At 44.9% G+C, this 20,813-nt stretch overlaps 1 protein-coding gene and 1 long non-coding RNA gene across 29 annotated transcripts in view; both read right to left on the bottom strand.

Moving 5' to 3' along the window:
- The window catches only part of RERE (arginine-glutamic acid dipeptide repeats), a 341,620-nt gene that overhangs the window by 170,458 nt on the left and 150,349 nt on the right, over positions 1–20,813 (bottom strand). The window lies entirely within an intron of this gene.
- Positions 5,745–12,185, bottom strand: LOC310850940. Its single transcript, XR_014567496.1, has 2 exons — positions 8,020–12,185; positions 5,745–7,761 (listed from the first exon to the last, which is right to left on the bottom strand). It is a non-coding gene; the product is annotated as an uncharacterized lncRNA (long non-coding RNA).

Here is a 20,813-nt window from a genome sequence, read left to right as displayed (position 1 = left end):
AGCATAGCTCATACTTGTGGATAGACCTGTCTTCGGTAAAACCCGCCTGATCCCCTTTCAAAGCCACCTAAGCCCATTGCTATCACTGCATCTTGAAGCAGAGAGGCACAAACCCAAAACCCGTTTGGGGCACATAGAATTAGTGGCTCAGCTGTCTAGACCCTGGTGACTGGCTCTCATTTGATCATGTACTGCAATTGCATACCATATGCACTATTGCCCTAGCAACTGCTGACTATTCAAGCAAACATTGCTGTTATGAATTATTTGCATGTTCAATGTTCCAGCTATCAGAATTGTTCTGTATACACACATTCTGGCTATCTTTAATTAGATTTCATTACCTTAATTGAGATGATGAGCATGTTTCTCTATCTACATCTTCAGTTTGCTTTGTATATTCTGCACAGTACTTTGTATGTTCAGCACAGCACTAGGTACAATTTTTATCTGATCTTTCCTTTCAAGGAACTCAGTGTGGCACACATGATCACCCCATACAATTTTTTTATCATTGCAACCCAGTGAGTCAAGTACGGCTTTCTTACTGGGTGGGGTTGGAACCCTGGTCACTCCGGTCTACATCCAATCCATTAATCACTACACCATTTTGGCTCTCAAAAGAGAAATACCTCAAGCAATGTCATGTTGACCATTCAGAAGAGATGGATGGAAATGTGGATTAATGGACATTCCTGCAAATTTGAAAGTTGATGGCACAATAACCGATTTTAATTTTTCTAACAAATTCCCAATCTTCAGGGAACTCTCTCCCTGACGAGAGTTAACACCTCTATGCATTGCTAAGCATTGCGAAGTATGTCTTGTGATGCATACCCAATTGATAAGAGGTAAAGGGCAGGTCTATTGAGCATCACTGTAGACCCATGAGAACCCATACATAAAAACACTTTACTGTCGTTGCACTTTAGAGAGCAGAGGTGGGAAGCACTTGCCAGTCTGTGTTGACAATACTGAGATAGATGGACCAATGATCTGATTTTGTATCAGGCAGAGTTACCTGTGTCCCTGTGTTCATTACTAATATTTGAATTAAGTCATCTCAGGGTTTCCCAAGCACAGTTTCAATCAGCTGTACTTTTTAAAAAAATCACATGGTGCCTATTTCTTTGTTTATTTATTGCTGTGATTTATTACTGGGGTTTTCTTGTGTGTGTCACTTTAAAAAGGAAAAGCTCACAACCACACTTCAAGTTTCCATGTCTTGTTTTGTTCACCAAAGCCAGCAAGCATCTGTGTAGGAAGAAAGAGCACCCAGGCGTTACGCCCTGCCTAATCAGAGGTGAAGATTATGCAGCAGACAGAATTACACAGAGTAGCAGGTTACTCAGGCAAATGCAGGGATTGGGGGAGGGAGAGAGGGAGGGAGGAAATCAACAGCTGCAGCATCCAGATGAAAGATTTATGATGATATTTTACCACACGCCAATGGAATTTTGCACTTCAGAGTGTGAAAATCTTTTTTGCTCAGGGGGCCAGCCTGTTCTGGAACTCAAAAAGCTTAGATTAGAAGGCAACAAACAATATTTTGAGCTTTTTATATATTTTTTAAAAATGCACAGACGGTAACCTGAAAATCAGCAAACACACACGTACACAATGTATTCAGAAGGCTTTCCAGCAGTCCATTGCCTGGCATTAACACGATGGGCTGTACTCCATTCTGGTCTACCTAGGTCGCAGCGGTATTTTTTTGATCAGGTTACACAGCACAAGGAGATGAAATTTCTTATGAGTGCTTGTGTAATACAAATATGTAAAGCTGTGCTCTTAGTCGGAGGCCAGGAGATATGAGGACTTGGCAAAAGGAGAAAAAACATAACCTTCTGGGGAATGTGATTTTTTTGACAGAAAGGTTATATGGGGGGTAAGGGGACACCAGAGTAGCTGTATTCCTGAGGGAGATGCCCAGAGCAGAAGACAGTATTATGGATTACATTCCTACTTTTGATGTGGGTTTTTGTGTGTGTGTGTGATAAGCCTGGAAGCTAAAAAGGCACCAGAGAGCTGAAATTTATCTAATTGGTCCGCACAAAACCAGGTAACCTCTCTTTTAAAAACTCCCTTGAAAAGACAAGGGATTGTCTGGCAATCCACGACAGAGTTAAGAAGCCCAGAGTGACTCACCAAAAACTACAATAAGATAGAGAGCATAAATTAACATCGTTATCCTTGACAGGGCCAAAGCATGTATATTTTATTGTCTTAATTAAAGGGATCTCACTATAAATTGAACATCTGGGCTGCAGAGACTGCCACTGTGGTCTCAACAGCTGCAAGGGAGATAGTCTGGGCATTTGAAGTCAACCATCCACCACCTGGCTGCTAAGAGCAACTGGACATGCAGGGGGGGGGGAGGCCATAGTTTTGTTATCAAGCATGCAACTTGTTCATGGAAAATTTGAGAGTGCTGGGACATTATATTTTGTGCACACCTGGTTCACCATTAGTGTGTTGCTACTGTCCACTTACCTATTCTTCCCAGTCTCCTTCCTCCATTGTACAACATGTGCACACACATACACACCCCATCTCTGAGTCATGACCGCTGCCTGCCCCAGCTTTTTATAAAGTCAGGGCAGGTGACCAAGATAGCTCTGAAGGCTGTTCGGCTGCCATTACACCACACTAGTCCTTCCCCTGGCAGAGAAAAGCTACATGGCACCACTCCAGCTGCCTGCTCAGGCTGGTCACTGGCAGAAGTTATGCCAAGATGTGCAGGGCCTCTTATTGGGAAAGAGGTTGGCAGAACCAGCCATGTCAAAGAAGCTGTTCCACTGCTCTCTTTCCCCAAAGCTCTTTTAAAGAGCATTTGTTCTGGATTACTAACTAACCAACCAAAGTATCATTGAGAATGTACTGGAAGTCATAAAAAACCCTGCACTGTTTGGCTGTAAGCTATAGCAAAAATGAAAAGGGACATCAGAGTTGAGCCGTGCTAGCTGGGACTGATGGAAGTTGCAGCTCCAACCTTCTGGTTGGGCAATAACTGAATTCTTTCATCGTTCTTTTGCAACTTTTCATGTGTGTAAAGGGCAAACCAAGAACAGTTGTGTTTGCTGCCATCAAGCAATGCAGCCTAGCCACAACATCAGAAGAGCAGCAACTGCCAGAAGGGGAACACAAGTATGACAATTACCTTTTCCCACCACTGAAAGAGGACCACAAATTGAGTTCTGCCAGGCTGCAGAACACAGGGAATGCCTCATACATACAGAGACAGAACATGTGTCCACCCAGTTCAGCATTGCCTACAAGGACTGCCAACAGATCTCTGGAATTTCAGGGGTTCTCTCCCAACCCTACCTGGGGATGCCACTGGGGATTGAACCCCAGACCTTCGGCATGCAAAACAGACGCTGTGCCACTGAGCTACAGCCCTTCCCCTTTGTCCTTCCTGGGAGACAATCTAAGTTTCTACCACCATACTCATTGGTCACCACAGAGGCTCAATTTGAGCCCAGTTACCAACAAATCTGAGCAGCTGAACAGTAGGGCTGGGCAATAACTGGTTTTCAATATCGTGATTTATTCACCAGCTAAATATTGCAATATATCGATATATCATGATAGCTGGGAAAAAAGGAACCATGCAGAGGCGAACAAGACAATGTCCTCGCAACTGCTACTATTTAAGGGTCTGAAACGGATTAATGATATTATCAATCACCTCATGGTCACTTTCAGCAGCAGACAAGCCAAAATGCATTCAAATGAAACTTTGGGTTTTGGGCTCGGCTAACAAATGGTGGTATTCCGGACAATCCAAAGTACAGTGATGAGTCAACATGAATGCAAATAATCTGGGACTGCCGGACTGGCAGCTGGTCTACTGGGAAACAGAAGAGGCAGCAGCCTGGTGGCAGCAGAATCAACAATGTCAGGGGAGGGGAAGAAGCAGCAGCAGCCTGGCAGCAGGGGCACAATAATCAGCAGCCTGCAAAGCATTGCCACGGCAGTGGACAGCAGTGGCAAAAGTGGCAGCGGCCTGCAAGGCCTTGTTATGGCGGCGGCAGTAGTGGCAGCCTGCGAAGCCTTGCAGTGGCAGCAGGAGACAGTAGCAGAAGCAGAGGTGGCCTGCAAGGCATTGCTGAGGCAGGCAGCCACAGCTTCTGTCACCCCCTCCCACTACTGCCAGGAGGAGTTGCAGGCTGCTGCCACTTCTTGCCACCACGGCAAAGCCTAGCAAACCCCATTGCTTGTGTCGCCACGAGGCCTCACAGGCTGCCACTACTATTGCTGCCATCTCCCATCGCCAGTGCAAGGCTTCACAGGATGCCGCTACTGGCAGTACCAGATTGTCTGTATTCACTATGACTCATCACCGTACTTTGGATTGTCCTGAATCCCACCATTTGGTAGCCAAGCCAAAAACCAAAAGTCCTGTTGGGGTGTATTTTGGCATGCCTAGTGATAAAACTGAGTGTTCAATGGTTGATAATATTGTCATTTGTCCATTTTAGACCCCTAAGTAGTAGCAGTTGCCAGGACATTGTCCTGTTGGCCTCTGCATAGTTCCATCCTTATTTCAGATACTGTGGTAGACTGCAATGTTTAGCTGGTGATAGCACAGCAATGTTTAGCTGCTGATACTGTGAGGTTTAACTGGTGATAACATTGCAACGTTTAGCTAGTGAGTTATTGCAATGTTTAGCTGGTGAGTTATCACAATGTTGAAAACCAGGTATCGCCTAGCCCTTGCACACATTGTGATTCACAATATATTGCCAGCTCAAATATTATAAAACAATTATCACACTGTGAACTTCAAACCAGTGTTGGACAATATACTTATATATCGCCCAACCCTACTGAGCGGCTGCTTAGCTTCTATCTCTCCTGCTAGATCCCTCCACAAGAAAACCTGAAGGACTGCTAGGACAGGGAAGGTTTCCAGCAAATTAGTTTCTGAGGTTCTCCACAGTCACATTCTTAAGTACCAGGAGCAGGGGCCCTTTCTTCAGCTTCTCTTCTATAATAGTGAGCAAAAGAGTCTCTTTCTGCCTGGCACAAAGAAAGCCAGCTCACAGAATCTCTGTAGCAGCTTTAAGGCTGCTGGCAGCAACTTCTGATTAAGTGTATGCCTTGTTAGCCAGCCTTCTAACCCAAACCGAAGAGAGGGCAGAGAAGGCAAAGGACCCAACAACCCACAACGTAAAGCAAGAAGTCTTCTTCCACAGCAGTTTCCCTTGGTTATACTAGATAAGGCTCCAAAACGGAAGGCAATGGATTCCCCACCCACCCTGCTTTCTTCAGCGCCATCCAGAGGGTATGTTGAAATCCAGTACTGATGCGGCACTATACCTCCCAGTTGCCACCCCTCACTCTGCCCAGCAAAAGAGAGGGCCTTACAGAGGATTGGCAGCACCTGCCTAGATTAAAATAAAAATAAAAATCATCATCCAATGAAACACCAAAAGCAAGATACAATGAACTAGCTCTCAACTGAGATGTACAGGGAGTCTGCTCCACAGAACTTATAGCAAGATGACCGTCATGAATAAAGAGAAAATATCAGACTTGCACTTCCCTCTGAGGGCCTTTTCCCAGAGTTTGATATCATTTCACATTTTTATCTGTCATAAATGTTTTGATTTTACAGTGGGAAACAGCATCTTATCCTGGAGTGTATATTTTGAATAATCTTTATATACATAATTGGCAGATGAAGAATCAAAGCCCTGATTATATCGTGAGCCCTTATTTTTTCTTCTTATCTCTCCTTTTCTATGACTTCTAATTTTTGCTTTCTTTTCCTAACACTATCTCTATATTTATGCTTTGTTTTTGTTTTTTGATGTTTCCTATTTTGGGTTAATGAACACACACACACACACACACACAAGAGAGAGAGAGAGAGAGAGAGAGAGAGAGAGAGCGCGCGCTGATGGATGGAAGATGAAGAGCCCTGTTTGAGGGGTTGGGTAGAGAGATTCTCCCAGGGTAGGGGGATGGGGGAAGAGGGGAAAACTCTAAGGTGAGAGCATGGAGGGCTTTGTGTGGAATAAGGGTTAAGATACAACCTTGACATCTCCTCCTCTTCCCCTATCTTTTCTGTCTGTTTTATTTCTATTTAGATTAGTTTGGTTTATATTGTATTCTGTGTTGAAAACTTTCAGTAGAAGAAACTGATTATGGAAGCAGCATCTTGATGGCAGAGCATCTGCTTTGCATGCATAAGGTCCCAGGTTCAATCCCTGGAATCAATTATTTGGGTTGGTAGAGACCCCTGCTTGACACCATGAAGAACCATGGTCGGTCAATGTAAACCATAAGGAGCTAGATGGACCAATGGTCTGGCTCACTATCAAGTAGCTTCCTGTATCCATGTTTTGTCCCCCATCCTCCTTGAAGAGCCATCGCTAAGATTTGGGGCATATTCCCTGCACTTCAAAATAAAGGTTCACACCCAACTTCTGGGTACCAAGGAGACCAAATACCAAGTAAATTTTCCTCTTTGTTTAACTGTTATATTTTGGTACCAGAGTGTCCTCAAGAGCCACCCCGGAGTCTCAAAAGATTCATCCCCAGAGTTGTTTACAATTTCCAGTAATGTAGAGAAGGATTCCACAGGTCTAGGTTTGCCAGAAATGTACATGTTTTCAAGATAGAGGCTTCATAAACTTTCCCTGTTCTATTTAAGGTAACTTGCTTGGAATCAGGGTTCAGTTGATGACTGTAACTGTGATTAAAGGGAGGGAGGGGTGCAAAGTTTGTACAGCTGAGTGCCCTGAATGTTCACGAAATACAAAAGGAAATGCATACATGGTGCCATGCACATTCCACTTTTGGACACCTGAAGTTAACAGATCTAAGGGTCCTGAGTGGGCTTTTATTGGGCAAAGGGGGAACTTGTCCCAAGTGCCGTTCAGCTGACACCACATTTTTTAAGTTATGGCACCAATGCAACAAAAGCGCGTGGATGGCGAGTCTTCGGCATTACCACTCAGCACATCTGGGTGCACGGCAATCCAAGCAACGGTCCACATGCCTGGCGCAACAAACTGAAAAGGCCACCCACCCTACGTGACAGCTGGAAACTGGGGGAAACTAATAAAGAATACAAAGTCAAAGAAGGATTTCTTTTGTTAAAGTGGCTGTGTGCCTGACAGACAGATTACCCAGTAGTTGAAAGATAGATCTGAGGCAGAAGAACAAATATTTGGAGAAGGAGCTGAAGGTCAGCAGCTCCAATTCTACCATCTGTGACTCAGCTGAAGGAGAGGTGATGGTAAAGAGGGAGGAGGGAGGGCTTCCCAGGACTTAGCTCAAACATTTCAGCTCTTCAAAGGAAGGGTGGTTGATACACGGAATGCGTTCCATTAAGCACGCCAATCCATTTTTATTGTTTCTGAACTTCAGTGTGCCAAAATATCACTGGTGCATTGAGTAAATAAATTATGGCTCTCACTCAACGAATGAGAGCTTTTTATTTTATTTTAACAATATGAGTTTAATCAACTGATTAAATCTGAATAAATATCCATACTGGAGAGCAAGAATCATTCTGAAGGAGGAAGTATACATTTAGCTGCACTTGTGCATTATAGAACAGCAGGTACTGTTGTATTTATCTATATCACTGCCTTGCTCTCAGTCAAGGACCCGAGGTGGCTCACAGCACAAAGTAAAACAGATACAGTTAAAAAACACGCACACAATAAATATAAATATTTAAAAAACCATTGAGTAACCTTTTTTAAAAAAAAGCACAGAAAAACCTATAATAATTTTAAAAGACTTGTACAGTCATACATCGGGTTGAATGCACTTCGGGTTGAGCGCATTCAAGTTGCGCTCCGCGGCAACCCGGAAGTAACGGAGCGTGTTACTTCCGGGTTTCGCCGCTTGCGCATGCGCAGACGCTCACAATGACGTGACGCGCATGCGCAGAAGCAGCGAAAAGCGGCATGCGCAGACGTGCCATCACTAGTTATGTTTGCTTCTAGATGCGAAAGGGGCTCCGGAACGGATCCCGTTTGTATCTAGAGGTACCACTGTACTCAAAAAGACCCCACCACAGCAGCCAAAGGTCTGCTGGAACAGGAAAGTGTTCCTTTTGCTTCCTGGCAAAAGGAAAACACAGAGAAGGCCAGCCTAGCCTCCCTCAGAAAGGAGTTCCACAATCAGAGAGGCTACCAAGAAGGCCCTCTTTCATGTCCTTCGTCAAGCATGCCTGTGACGGTGGCAGGACCAAGAGAAAGGTAGGAGATAGGGTCCTTCAGATAGCCTTTGAAGAGAGGTACCCTCAGGAATATCAGAAGTTGTGTTATATAGAGTCGGGTCAAAGGTCTATCTAACTCAGCACTGCTTGCAGTGACAGCAGCCCTCCAGGGTTTCAGAAAGTGACCCCATCCTAGCACTACAAGGAAATGCTGGGCCTCAAACCTAGAACCGTCTGCATGCACAGCAGCTACCACTACTGAGTTTTGGCCTTATCTTCTATCCCGAGAGGGCTATCTAAGAGGGTATTAGCCAAATGGTGGTGGTGGTTATAATAAAATTAATATTAAAAAAGTAAACAAACAATCTGATTTATTGATTTGGAAGTTTAAACCCTGTAATAAATGTGCAGCCCACTTTGGGCCCATTATCCAAGATATTAAATAGCCTTCTTTCCTAAGAGTGATGGCTGCAGCTCCAAGATTTGGAGTCCCCATATTTCTGCAGGTTGCACAGTCCCCGAGCTGCTTCTTTCATCCCTCACTCTACATAGGTAAAATAATGTTCCAAGTGTCCGGAAGCAAAGTGGCTGAAAAACTAGACAGTGAATGAAAACCCAAATTCAGGGACGATACTCACTGGTGTAGGAGACAAGTCCTATGAGAAAAAGTTGGAGGAGTTTGGTTTGTTTATCTGGAGAAGAGGAAATGGAGAGGGGAACTTGAGAGCAGTCTTCAAATACCTGAAGGACAGTCAAACTGAAAAGAGCAAACCTTGTTCTTTGTTGCTGAAGAAGGAAGGTCTAGATTTAGGTACACTTTGGAAGAACATTAAGGGTGGTAATTAAACCCAGTTTTGCTCAGTGAAATTAAAGCATAATAACTAAGAGGAGTCCATTCATTTCAGTGGGTCAACGCTGAGTAAACCTTAGTTGAATACCACCCCTAAGAGAGCCTGATTGACTGTGACAACAGTCTGACACTATAACAATTTAACTAACCGTAGGTTTAAGAAGGTCTGGAGATGATTAGTGTCTGGATGGGTAAAATGCCTGGGAACCAGATGGGAGGCTGCCTTGGGTTATTGTCTCTCCCCCCCCCCCTTGTTTTTCTACTATGATATTTTGTTTTATGTTGTAAACCATCCTGTGGTCTCTTGATAAAGGACGATATATAAATATGGTAAATAATAATAATAATAAGGCAGTGAAAAGGTGGGACGTAAACATAAGAAGCAAATGTGCTTTCCCTCACTGGGCAGTTATCCATTGAGGTGGTATTGTGTGGATTGTGCAACAGAGCGGACTAGAGTCTATGTATGATCCTATTATCAAACGTCACTTTTGCTAGAAGTCTGCTGGGTGGCCTCAGACCCAGAGCTGTTCTCTCTGCCTCAGTCACTGAATATCATGTCATATTGACCCCCCCCTACAGGATTGTGACAAATAGTAGCAAGACAACAGGTGTGAAGAATTCTGCTCTTAAGGGGTAGGGTCAAGCTCCTTCTAAATTAGACAGCATTATTGCAGTTTCAAAATCTCCATTTGTTTCTTTTTCCTGAACTATGTAGATAAGCAATTTCCACACTTGAAGGGAGGGAAAAGAGAAGTGTGTTTAGGATTAATGAACTTGCTACACAGAGAGCAGAAAGGGGATGGGCAGAGGAGAATCCTTATACACCGCTAATTTAATTAAAGAATTATCTTCTCAAAATACATCTAAATGGCCCCAAACTAATACAGACCCAACCAATCGCTTTCATCAAAATTGCAAGTTGCTCCAGATTCGAGCTGAGAATTCAACAACGCACAAAGCCGAAAAGAAATAAGTATTTCTAGGGCGTTTTTTCAGCCAGAACTCACAGGAACTCAGTTCTAGCACCTCTCAGGTGGGCACCATTGCCATTGTAAGAGAACAAGGGAGGTGTTCATCGTGAGTTCCGGCACCTCTTTTTTTCTAGAAAAACAACACTGAGCACTTCCTTCACAAAGCCAACCAATGAGACCCAACCAATATTTTTTATATCTTGGAAACAAGTCAAGGAGTCAAAAAACCATTTCCTAGCCATACTGCATTTTCACAGAGACCACCACATTCAAATTTAGTGATCACCATGACATTCCACCTCCCTTGGAAATAAAAGCCCATTCTGAAAGTGTGAAAACAAATTTCTCTAATGAATTCTCTTTAGTGACTTATGAAGTGTAATAACATGTCTCTGGGGACTTATCCTCGCTCTCTTTCACACACACACAAAACCTGAACAGTGCTCCAAGTGCCCCCCGATGACTACAGAGAAAATCTCAACTTCAATAATCCTAAAGGTCAGGGGCAATATTAAATAAGACAGATGTTCTTGCTATTCGACATACTTAAAGGAGTTGGCTAAATTCATTTTAACTCCAATTGCTCCCAATGGTTATTTTTTAAAAAAGGGTTTAATTATTTTAAGATGCAAAAAAGAAGCCCATCACCTGCCGTGTGTGTGTGTGTGTGTGTGTGTGTGTGTGTGTGTGTGTGTTCTAAGAAGACAGCTTCTGTTTTATTTAGCAGCCAATTATCTGAACACCAGGTGTAGGAAATGGCTGTGTTTACATTGGGTGAACACCAGGAAATGAGACTGTGGGGGAAAGCGGCAGGCGAAAGGTCCAAGGTGCTGCAGCATTACTGGTAAGAGGTTTGCATAATTAAGAATCCAGGCAATTAGGTCACAGGGATGGATACAAATAAATTCACACCAATTTTTACAGCTCCTGTCAGCACACCACTACTGCATCCTGTCCCTTTCATAATGTTCTCCTTTAAATGAATAAAAAAATAGTTATGTATCTCCTCATTCACATGGGGACAGGGACAAAAGCAAGCAGAACTATAATCCACCACCATAAGCGCGCACACACCCTGCCTTGTCTCCTGAACATCTTGTCAATGGAAGTAGGGAAGGGGAGAGTAGGGAGCTTTTTAAAGCTAAATTGTTTTAAAGCCAGGTTATAACACAACCATAGGACGGGAAGATAGTAAGGCAAAGCAAAGGCAACTATATGGCTGACATTAAAGGCAAGCACCACTGAGTCTTATGGTAAACAAGAGGCTTACAAGCACCTGTCCAACACTGCAGAAACTGAGACTTAGGCTTGGGATCGGATAGGTGGAAGGCCAGCAAAAGCAATTAATGTGTGTTGAGCAAAGAAGAGGGGAAATCTGGCTCCTGAGCATTGGGAACAATCAATCCCTCTCCAGAACTATGAGGGCTACTAGTTTGTGCATATATATTAAAAAGAGACCAAGATTTTTATTACAGGATTGGATTCTGTATTATAGCATCTAGGTAAACTTCAGATCTAAAATCTTCTGCCACTTTTCTGCCAAGACAATCAAAGTTATAAAAAAAAAAGCCTCAAAACAGAATTCCAAAAGCCTCTTTGCACATGGAACCACAAACAACGCAGAATGCTACACAATTCTTAAGAAAGGATTTAGAAGGAGAACTCTAAAATAAATGACTGTCGCTCAATGTCATACCAGGCTGACTACACCAGTCTTACTACTGGAGCCAGGAAATATATTAAATTAAACCTGCATCCACCATTAAGAGCGTAATCTGTTTAAAAGACTATTGTGGTAAACCACTACAGTGGACTAACTACTGGACACTGATGGAGTTTGCATTTGCCCTCAAGGGGGGGGGGGGAATCCAAAGGCATGTATCAAGCTGCCTGATGTTGATCCATGTAGCCTGCTCTCGCAGAATGTAGCTCTGAAAAGTATATTTCTGTAAAAAAACAGCATTTTAAAAAGAGGCAGGAGGGAAGGAGTCTCCCTGCCCTAATATGCAACAGTGCAAAGATAATCTACAGAGGACACTCTCTGAGCATCTGCTAAACACAGCAGTTAGAACATAGGAAGCTGTCTGGTATCAAATCCGGCTAAGGGTCCATCTAGCCCAGTATGGTCAACATGGGCTAGCAGCTGCTCTCTCAGGTTTCAGGCAGGGGCATTCTTAGTCCTACCTGAGGATGCCAGGGATCAAACCTGGGATTTTCTGTGTGCAAAGCAGGTGCTACATCACTGAGTTACAACCCTTCCCCAAAGAAGAGGACTGAGCAAGTAGCCAAAGGGCAAGGAGTCACAAGTCATTCCCAGTACAGTGGTACATACGCTTCAGGTTATAGACTCCGCTAACCCAGAAATAGTAACTAGGGTTAAGAACTTTGCTTCACGATGAGAACAGAAATTGTGCTCTGGCGACGTGGCAGCAGCAGGAGGCCCATTAGCTAAAGTGGTGCTTCAGGTTAAGAACAGTTTCAGGTTAAGAACGGTACCGAGGTACCACTGTACTGGGTGGTGCAAAATCCCACGTGTGGGACTGCAGAGAATACAGGAAGAAGATATTTAGTTGTTGTTTGGAGAAAGGATCTTGCTTTGCAGCCTCCCACTAGCACCTCCTTGGGTCAGGATATAAAATATACAATGCTTCCTTGCTACATAACTTTGGGAGGTTATAAATAGCAGGAGTCCATTCATCCTCACCTGTGCTTAGCACAAAAATAAAATGATCTATGGACAGCAAACAGGGAGGGTTGGTGAGGTGAGATAAAAGCTGACCGTGTGGGTTGGAGAGAGAGAAAAATCTAGAGGGAACTGTCAGCTCTTCCAAGCCTTGCAAATAAATCTACAAAAGCTACTAGCCTGGAGGGAAGTACCTACCGCCCCATCTCGCAGGCTACCGTTACTCACCCCAGGTGAGCTGAGTTGCTATTTACCTGCCTGCCATTCGTAATTTAAAGCTGCCATTTGCAGAACAGGAGCACAGCTGTGGATATAGATGGGGACCCTCTAGCCCCACCCCTCTGTGGTGTTCTGCCCTATCTGCCTGCCACTGGTTAGCCCCACACATGGCAGTGTCCCAAACATATGCCACTTACAATACTCAGTTAACGTGTGGCCCCTTGGTTTTCCCCTGATCTCTTTGGTACAGGCAACCCAGATTGTGCTTAGCGTTCCTACAGACATGGGAGGGGAAGGGAGAACAGAGAAGGTCTCTTCCGTACCCATCTGCTGAGGGGGAGGCACAAATCTGTCTGTTTCCCAAGCAAAACGGAAGAGGGAGGGGGGCCCTGATGGGAGAAGCATATCTGTAAATCAGCGACAGTATAAGGAATAAAAGGTTGCTCCCTCTCTCTCTCCACAATCTTTTCCCCACCCCTCTGTTTTAATAACGGTATGAAAAGGCTAAATGCCATCTTGGCAGAAGCAGATCAAAGATCGGCAAGGAGGGGGGGAATTATCCAAAAGGGATTCATAATGCAAGCTGGAATAATTTTAATACAAAACGCCCAGCAAATCTCACTCGCCCTCCTCCTCCCCGCCCGCCCCCACTGACAAATCGCCAGCTGAGGTAAATCCCAGATAATGAAACATTGTAAAGAAAGGCTCTATTTAATAATTTAGCCCCTGTCAAGGAGTTGGTATTGATTCTTGTTTCCAGCGCGGGGAGAAAATGTTATCTGCAGCCTTACAGCTCAATGACAGCATCGGCGAATTTAATCACCGCGCAAGCCCCTGCCACACTGTTCTTAAAACTGTCGCCTCTGATTCTTTGTCATCCTGCACCCGGATCCCTGCCCACTGATCCCTGCCACCTTCTCACAACCTATTTGTCCCTGCAATAAAAAGATTTCCAGCGACTCACATTAAAAGCGAGCTGTCAATTCTCATTTGCAGGCAAAGCAGCTTTTTTTATAAAAAATTAACATTGCTACACATAGCTTCAACCCAATCTGCCTCTTGCATTAATGAAGTGCACTTGGTGGCTTAATAGTCAACTTAGCCTCGATACAGAGGGTGATTATTATACCAGTCCTAGGACATCTGCTCCAAGGAACTGTGCTCTTTTTTTTTTTCCACGGAGGGGAGTGGGAAAGGAAATGAATCCAAGGGAAAAAATGTCTTAAAGGGGAAAGGGGGAGATATGGGGAGAAATAATTGCTGCCTATATTAATCAGCAATTTTTCCCCTGTACCAAAAACCGGAAAAGGTCAAGCATAGTCCCACAACTGGCAAGAGGAAAATTAGCCCTGAATTAATTTAAAGCTGCAGCTTTGTGGGGGAAACACAGAGCCAATTCATTCACAGGGAGAATGAGACCATTAAAACACATAGGTGTTTGTGGCTGGTGCTGGGCCTCAGCACCCCCCAGGGAAATTTGCATTCAAAAGCATTATCCTGGCGTAATAAAGAATCTTAGCCCTCTTATTATTGGGCCCCGAAAAAAAGGAAACTCTGTGAGGGCATTATTCCCTGTGTCTCGCTCCCTTTCCAGGTGAGAGAAGCAATTCTTCCCTTCCCTTTATAACCCTTTGGATCACATCAAAACGATCCCGCCGGCCCTCACAGCCAAGGTCATCATACACAGATTTTCTATTACAGGGCACTGGAGGCATTTCACAACTGTCTTTTTATGCACTTCTCTCTTTCCATCCACAGACTATAAATTGTTACAAGGCCCTGGGGCAATCCCGCTCTATGCTCCATTCAAATCAGCCTTCTAGGAGGGAAGAAAATCATCACAGACAAGATGCTTCAATCAAGTAAACACACAAGCAACAAAGGGCAACCGCACCGCCTCTAATAACCAGCCCCGTTTTATGCGGCAAACCCGCCATTTTTCAGGTCCTTGGACATGCCAGAGTGTTTCGTTCTGGATGCAAAGCACAGCAGCCCTCGTTTGCATTTTAGAAAAATAGCTGAATATAACCAAATATAAAAACAAGCTAAAATAAAAATTGTGCCATTAAAATTCTTTGACTAGATATGCACTGGTTTCATTTGATTTTATGTTTAGAGTCAGGCTCTCATAAAAATGACAAAACTGTGACAAGGATAGGGCGTTGTGAATTCATTTGCCCCCAAAGAGCTTTTAATAATTTCTAACACAGAAGAAATAACATCGCAGTCTCATCTGGATTTGTGTGTGGTTTTTTTTTGGGGGGGGGGGGAAGGGATGCATATTCTATCTTTTTTGTTAATCCAAATGGCCAAACCTCTCCACGGCACAGGTGCTGCACTGCATAGGTGGAACTGTCTCCAGACCCCAGCTCTGGCACAGGACAGGACAGGACAGAATTGGAGTATAAAACATGTGCATTTTATGCTAGGGTTTATAGCCCACTTCTCCTTTTCAAAGTGAGATGCTGAAATGTGAAAACCTCTGCTTGTTCCGAGCCATCACAGTTATCGAAAAGCACTTGAAAGGAATCAAATCATGTGGTGCCAGACAGCTCTGTGCTTTAAAAAAGACACAGCCATAAGATGCTCGGGGGTGACTCCTTCACTCATGGGAGGTGTCAGAGAGTTAAGGTACTTCACCTAAGGCAAGAAAGCTGAAATTTGGGGAACATCTCACCCAAGGCATCCTATTTATGAAAGTGATTTGGAAGGGAACATCCAAGTCAGAAATGGGGAGCCTGTGGCAATGCCAGATTAAACCCCATGTAATTTTCTTTCAAGGGACACAGGTGGCGCTGTGGGTTAAAGCCTCAGCGCCTAGGACTTGCCGATCGAAAGGTCGGCGGTTCGAATCCCTGCGGCAGGGTGCGCTCCCGCTGCTCGGTCCCAGCGCCTGCCAACCTAGCAGTTCGAAAGCACCTCCGGGTGCAAGTAGATAAATAGAGACCGCTTACCAGCGGGAAGGTAAACGGCGTTTCCGTGTGCGGCTCTGGCTCGCCAGAGCAGCGATGTCACGCTGGCCACGTGACCCGGAAGTGTCTCCGGACAGCGCTGGCCCCCGGCCTCTTAAGTGAGATGGGCGCACAACCCCAGAGTCTGTCAAGACTGGCCCGTACGGGCAGGGGTACCTTTACCTTTACCTTAATTTTCTTTCAAGATCAAATCAATATTATTTTGATCCATTGCCGCGGGGGCCCTAAAAGGCCCCACAGCCCAGTACCTACTCTGCCTATTTGATAATTTGGCACTGGCCTGTGGCCATCCAGGTGTTGTAAGCCCCCTGACTAATGGTGATGCTGGATGGGGATTGTGGAAGCTGGGGGCCAACCACATTTGAAAGACCACAAGTTCCCCATTCCTAGATTTAAGTCAGAGCTCAAGACACGAGTTTTACTCCAACAGAGGTTAGCACAGAGCAAATCCAGCAGAATGAGAGACATCCAATATTTGGGCTTTGGAAGATGCCGTCCATTCACAAAACCTGAACTCAAGCTTGAGTTGAGGAATAATTCCCCACAATAGCCGGTAGTTGGACATGGCTGGTTGATTGATTGGTTGGTTGGTCATTCATTCAGGATTTATACCCAGCTTTTCACTTAGCTTGACGAAACAGTGTACGACATCATTTACAGACCTTATGACACTCTGGCAAAAGTGTCAGGCTCAGTAATGAAAAGAATCAGCATTAATTGTGTGGACATAGACCAAATGTCATCCTGCAACTCAACTGTCAGAATGAATGCACAGGAGATGAACACAGAAGCACCAGCAGCTTCAGAAAGAGCACCGGATGTATGTCTATTCCTTTCAGACAGAGGAAGCCCACTGTTGGCTTAACTAGCAAAAGGTTGCCTTGTGTGTACCAGCCCTGTAGCCAGCAAACTAAATCTTGATGCACGCACACTCTTCCTTACAAGTTCCACAAAAGCAAACACACCGCAACCTGCTCCAGAGCTGAAGCTCCCCTCTTAGCAGAAGCTCTTTCCTCCCTGCTCTGGGCCCTGAAATCAAGTTAGAAACACCATGTTTATATCAACTCTGCGTTACCGTAATCGCGTTTCCTGTTGCCCACAAATTGAATATGCCTTCAGTTCACTGCAGGATTAAGTTAAAAGGAGCAGATGGCGGTGCAGGAAGCTGCTCTTAAAGCAAATATCCTCTGTAATATTCCCTTACAGTGAGAGCTTCTCGGAAAGGCAAACCGCTAACAAAGGGGAAATGGGAGATATTCAGTCGCCGGTGCGCACGCTGCACTTGAGGTAAGAAAAGTAAGAGAGAGAAAAGAAAGACTCAGTGCTGGTAGGCTTTATTGCTCTCTTTTTTTCTTTTCTTTTGGATGCACAGACTACGACTCACTGTGGAGGGAGCCAACATTTCTATCAGCTCAGTTGTTGATACACAAGGATAAATTGCCTTCTCTCTGCTCCCTGCCTACCTTCAGTACTCCAGGTGCCAGACCCAATTTATGAGATGCTAGCGATGACTTAGGCACCTGGATTTCTGCACTACTGTGCATAATTCAATGCTACTCATTTAAGCAAATCTTTTATATTCTCATTTCCCCTTCCAATGCACTGATCTTCAACTTGTGGTTCAGCACCCACTACTAGCTCATGGCCTGTTCCACAGTGGGTTGAAACTATAGCTCTATCACCATCAAAATGTGTGGTTAAAAAGAAAGAAAGAATTGGGTTCCCAATGCATTTATGGGTCTCGGATCTGAAAAGGCTACTACTCCCAACAAAAATTGCTGGAAGTGATGGGGAAAAAATAGAAGGGAAAAAAGCACAGAAAATAGAAAGAATAATCCATCAGTAAAATACGTCACCAAAAAATAGCCAAGACTAAAAGCTGCAGCAAAGGACAAAGTACAAGCAGAGCCAACAATAAATTAAATTAAGCAACAACAGAATCAAATGCTTGTTTAAAAAGAAGTGTAAAGGGTGGTTTTTGTATCTCTAAAATAATATGAACAGCCTAAGCATATAAGAGGAGCCCTGCTGGACCATCAATTTCTGCACTCTGCTCCAACTGCGACCAATTTGAGACCTCTGGAAACCCTCAAGCCAGGCTGCGAAAGCAACAGCCCTCTCCTGAAATTGATATGAAGTAATATTCTGTCTCTGAAACAGGAGTTGCATATAGCCATCATAGCTAATAGCCATTGATAGACTGATCCTCCATGAATTTGTCTAATCCTCTTTTAAAGCCATCTAATGCTATGGCAGCGAGTCCCATAAATTAATTACATGCTGCGTGAAGAGGTCCTTCCTTTTGTCTGTCACGAATCCACCCTGCTAGTCAGCTTCTCTGGATGACTCCCAAACTCTATTATTATGGGAAACAGGGAGAGAGGAAGAAACTTTCAAAGTAAACGGGCTGTCAGTGAAAACAGAGCAGGTAACGCCCAGGAAGGGAGTTGTAAATCAGAAGTAGCTGTGGACATGAATGGGCTGCTGTGAGCTTTTCTCCACCATGTCTGCTGCTGTGTGTAGGGCATGGCCACATTCACTTTGTATTTCTTGAGCCTATTTTCATCCTTTCTTCCCTCTCTGCCCTGGTAGCTCCCTCAGCCATACTAGGCTGTATCCAATGTTAGCCCTAACCCATTGAAATCAAGTCTACTCTTAGGGTATCATAGCAGGATACAACCCACTGCACTTACAGGCCCAATTCAGACTTCATGTTGATGTCCTCACCCTTGCAATAATTGCTTCCTGAAAGGAAGTGGGTGGGAAGAAAGCCTAAATGCACCAGCAAGGAGACAAATCCTCTCCTCTTCTCACTGACACACTCGGGAAACAAACCCTGCAAAGCTGGCTAGCTTCTAATTCAGGGCTGGTGTAATGGTTATAGGGGTTGCTCGTGCGTAAGTTGCCGCCGCTCCTGGCTAGGTTACCTGGTTAAACCCTTTCTGTCTGGACAGCCCTTCACTCCGTGGCTGTTTCAGTCGCTGGCAGAATCCGTCAGTGGACGTTTCTTGAACCTCTTCCAGCAAAGAAGTTCTTTGACGCCAAGTCTCCGCCTACTCTCCCTGCGCGGAAGTCTTCTGCGCAGGGTGGGTGTGGGCAGCGAAGGACCCGTGCTCTTCCCGCTGGTCTCCGGCGAGGAGTCCTGGAGCCCCCTCGCCGATTCCCCCATCTGCCCCCCTTTACCCCTGGTGTTACGCTGATTTCCTTCCCCAGCCGATGAGCTGCCTCTCTCCCTGCTGGGCCCTTCTCCAGCATCGCTTTGGAGCCTTGCCTCCACCTCTAGCTCCGATGGCAGTTCCCTGACAGCTGGGAAGCCAGTGGCACTCCAGGCTGGCACAGCACCGTGTAACCTTTAGACACCAACTCCCATTAGCCTGCATGGTCAACAGTAAGAACTTAAGAAGAGCCTTGATAAGGCAATGGCACATCATGGTCCAGCATCCTGTTCTCACAGCGGCCAACTGTGAAGCCTGCAAGCAGGACCTGAGTTCAACAGCCCTCTCCCTACTTGGGATTCCCAGCAACTGGCATTCAAAGGCACAATGAGTAGTCTAGACCATCAACATCTGGTGGGCAATAGATCTGCACAACAGGCAAGACCATCGAAAGTGGTAGCCCTAAGTCCTCAACAGTGTTTCCACTGCTTTACTCTTTCAATTCACTAACTAGCAAAAGGGAAAAGACCCACCACTGACTACGAGGCAATCTAATTAGCATCCATGCTGCAGAAGCTAATCAGCCTGAAAACTCAACCGGACCTGCCAGTTCCCACTTTATTTTCTGTGCTACACACACACTGCCTGATTTACAGTGAAGTAAAACTCAAAGGCTTGCTAAATATTTAGGTTATGAGCCTATCTCTTTCCATTTCAATAAGATTATCAGCTCGCCAGCTCAACATTATATGCCAACCCCATCGTGATTCGGAGGCAACTAAAGCTCTGAATGACTTGGGTGCCTAAAGTACTGCATTCTACCACAGTGTCCTGTACACTGAATTCATCATCTGACACTCCACTCAGGATCTCCCCACCATCTGAAGTTAGGTGGGTGGGGACCAGAGAAGGGTCCTTTTCGGTAGCAGCCCCTTGTTTCGGAATGCTTTTCCCAGGGGTACTTGACTCTCCCGAAGCTCAAAGAGGACATCTGTGAAGGCAGAGGAAGCTCCAAAGGACGTGAGGCATAGTGGGGCTTTGTTTTTGCTGCTCAGCCTCCCCGTCTAAAGGCTGGTGTGTAGGGCAGCGCAGCAACAGCAGCAGCAGCTTTCTCACAGGTCCTCCAGCCTCTAGCAGGCCCCAAAGCTTCAACTTTTAGATATTTGGGTCTGGGTTGAAGAAAGAGTGGGAGAGAGTCGTGGAGAACAGGAAAAAAGGGCATTTGGAAGCTTTTTAGAGGGTGCTCCCAACAATTTCAGCTACAAGTGAGGGGACTGGAATGTAACCCCCATCTAAGTGAGGGTATGCCTATAATCCCAGTACCAAAAAACAAAGACTGCTGTTAAAAATTTGCTTAGGCTTTTAAACAGGCAGTATCAATTTACTGTATGATGTTTTACCTGCTTTATGGTAGTTATACGCTGAATTTTCCCACAGTCACTCTACACTGTTGTTTTGTATTTTAAGTTATTGTCTCATGCAGCTTAGCTAAAGGGGGTGGGCACAAACAATCTGCTCCTATCATGTGGGTGCACCGGAAATACCAATTTCTGAACAATGTGGATATGGGCAGATTTTCCCAAAATGGAAGACAGAGGTATAGGGCAAAGAAGAAAAAGGCCAGTGCCGCCACCACAGAAAAATAGCAATAACAAACCACCCCCAAAATCTAAACAAATGAGCCAATGAATGATGCTGGCGGAGGGGAGATTGTCTTCATATTGCGAACAGCAGAGCAGCTAAAGCACCAACGGCAAGGCATGACAGCTAGCAAA

The sequence above is a fragment of the Podarcis gaigeae genome (genome assembly GCF_964106915.1).
Source record: "Podarcis gaigeae genome assembly, chromosome: 8".
Taxonomy (NCBI): Eukaryota; Metazoa; Chordata; class Lepidosauria; order Squamata; family Lacertidae; genus Podarcis; species Podarcis gaigeae.
Note: the sequence above shows the minus strand (reverse complement) of the source record. Positions and strands in the feature narration are given on the sequence as shown.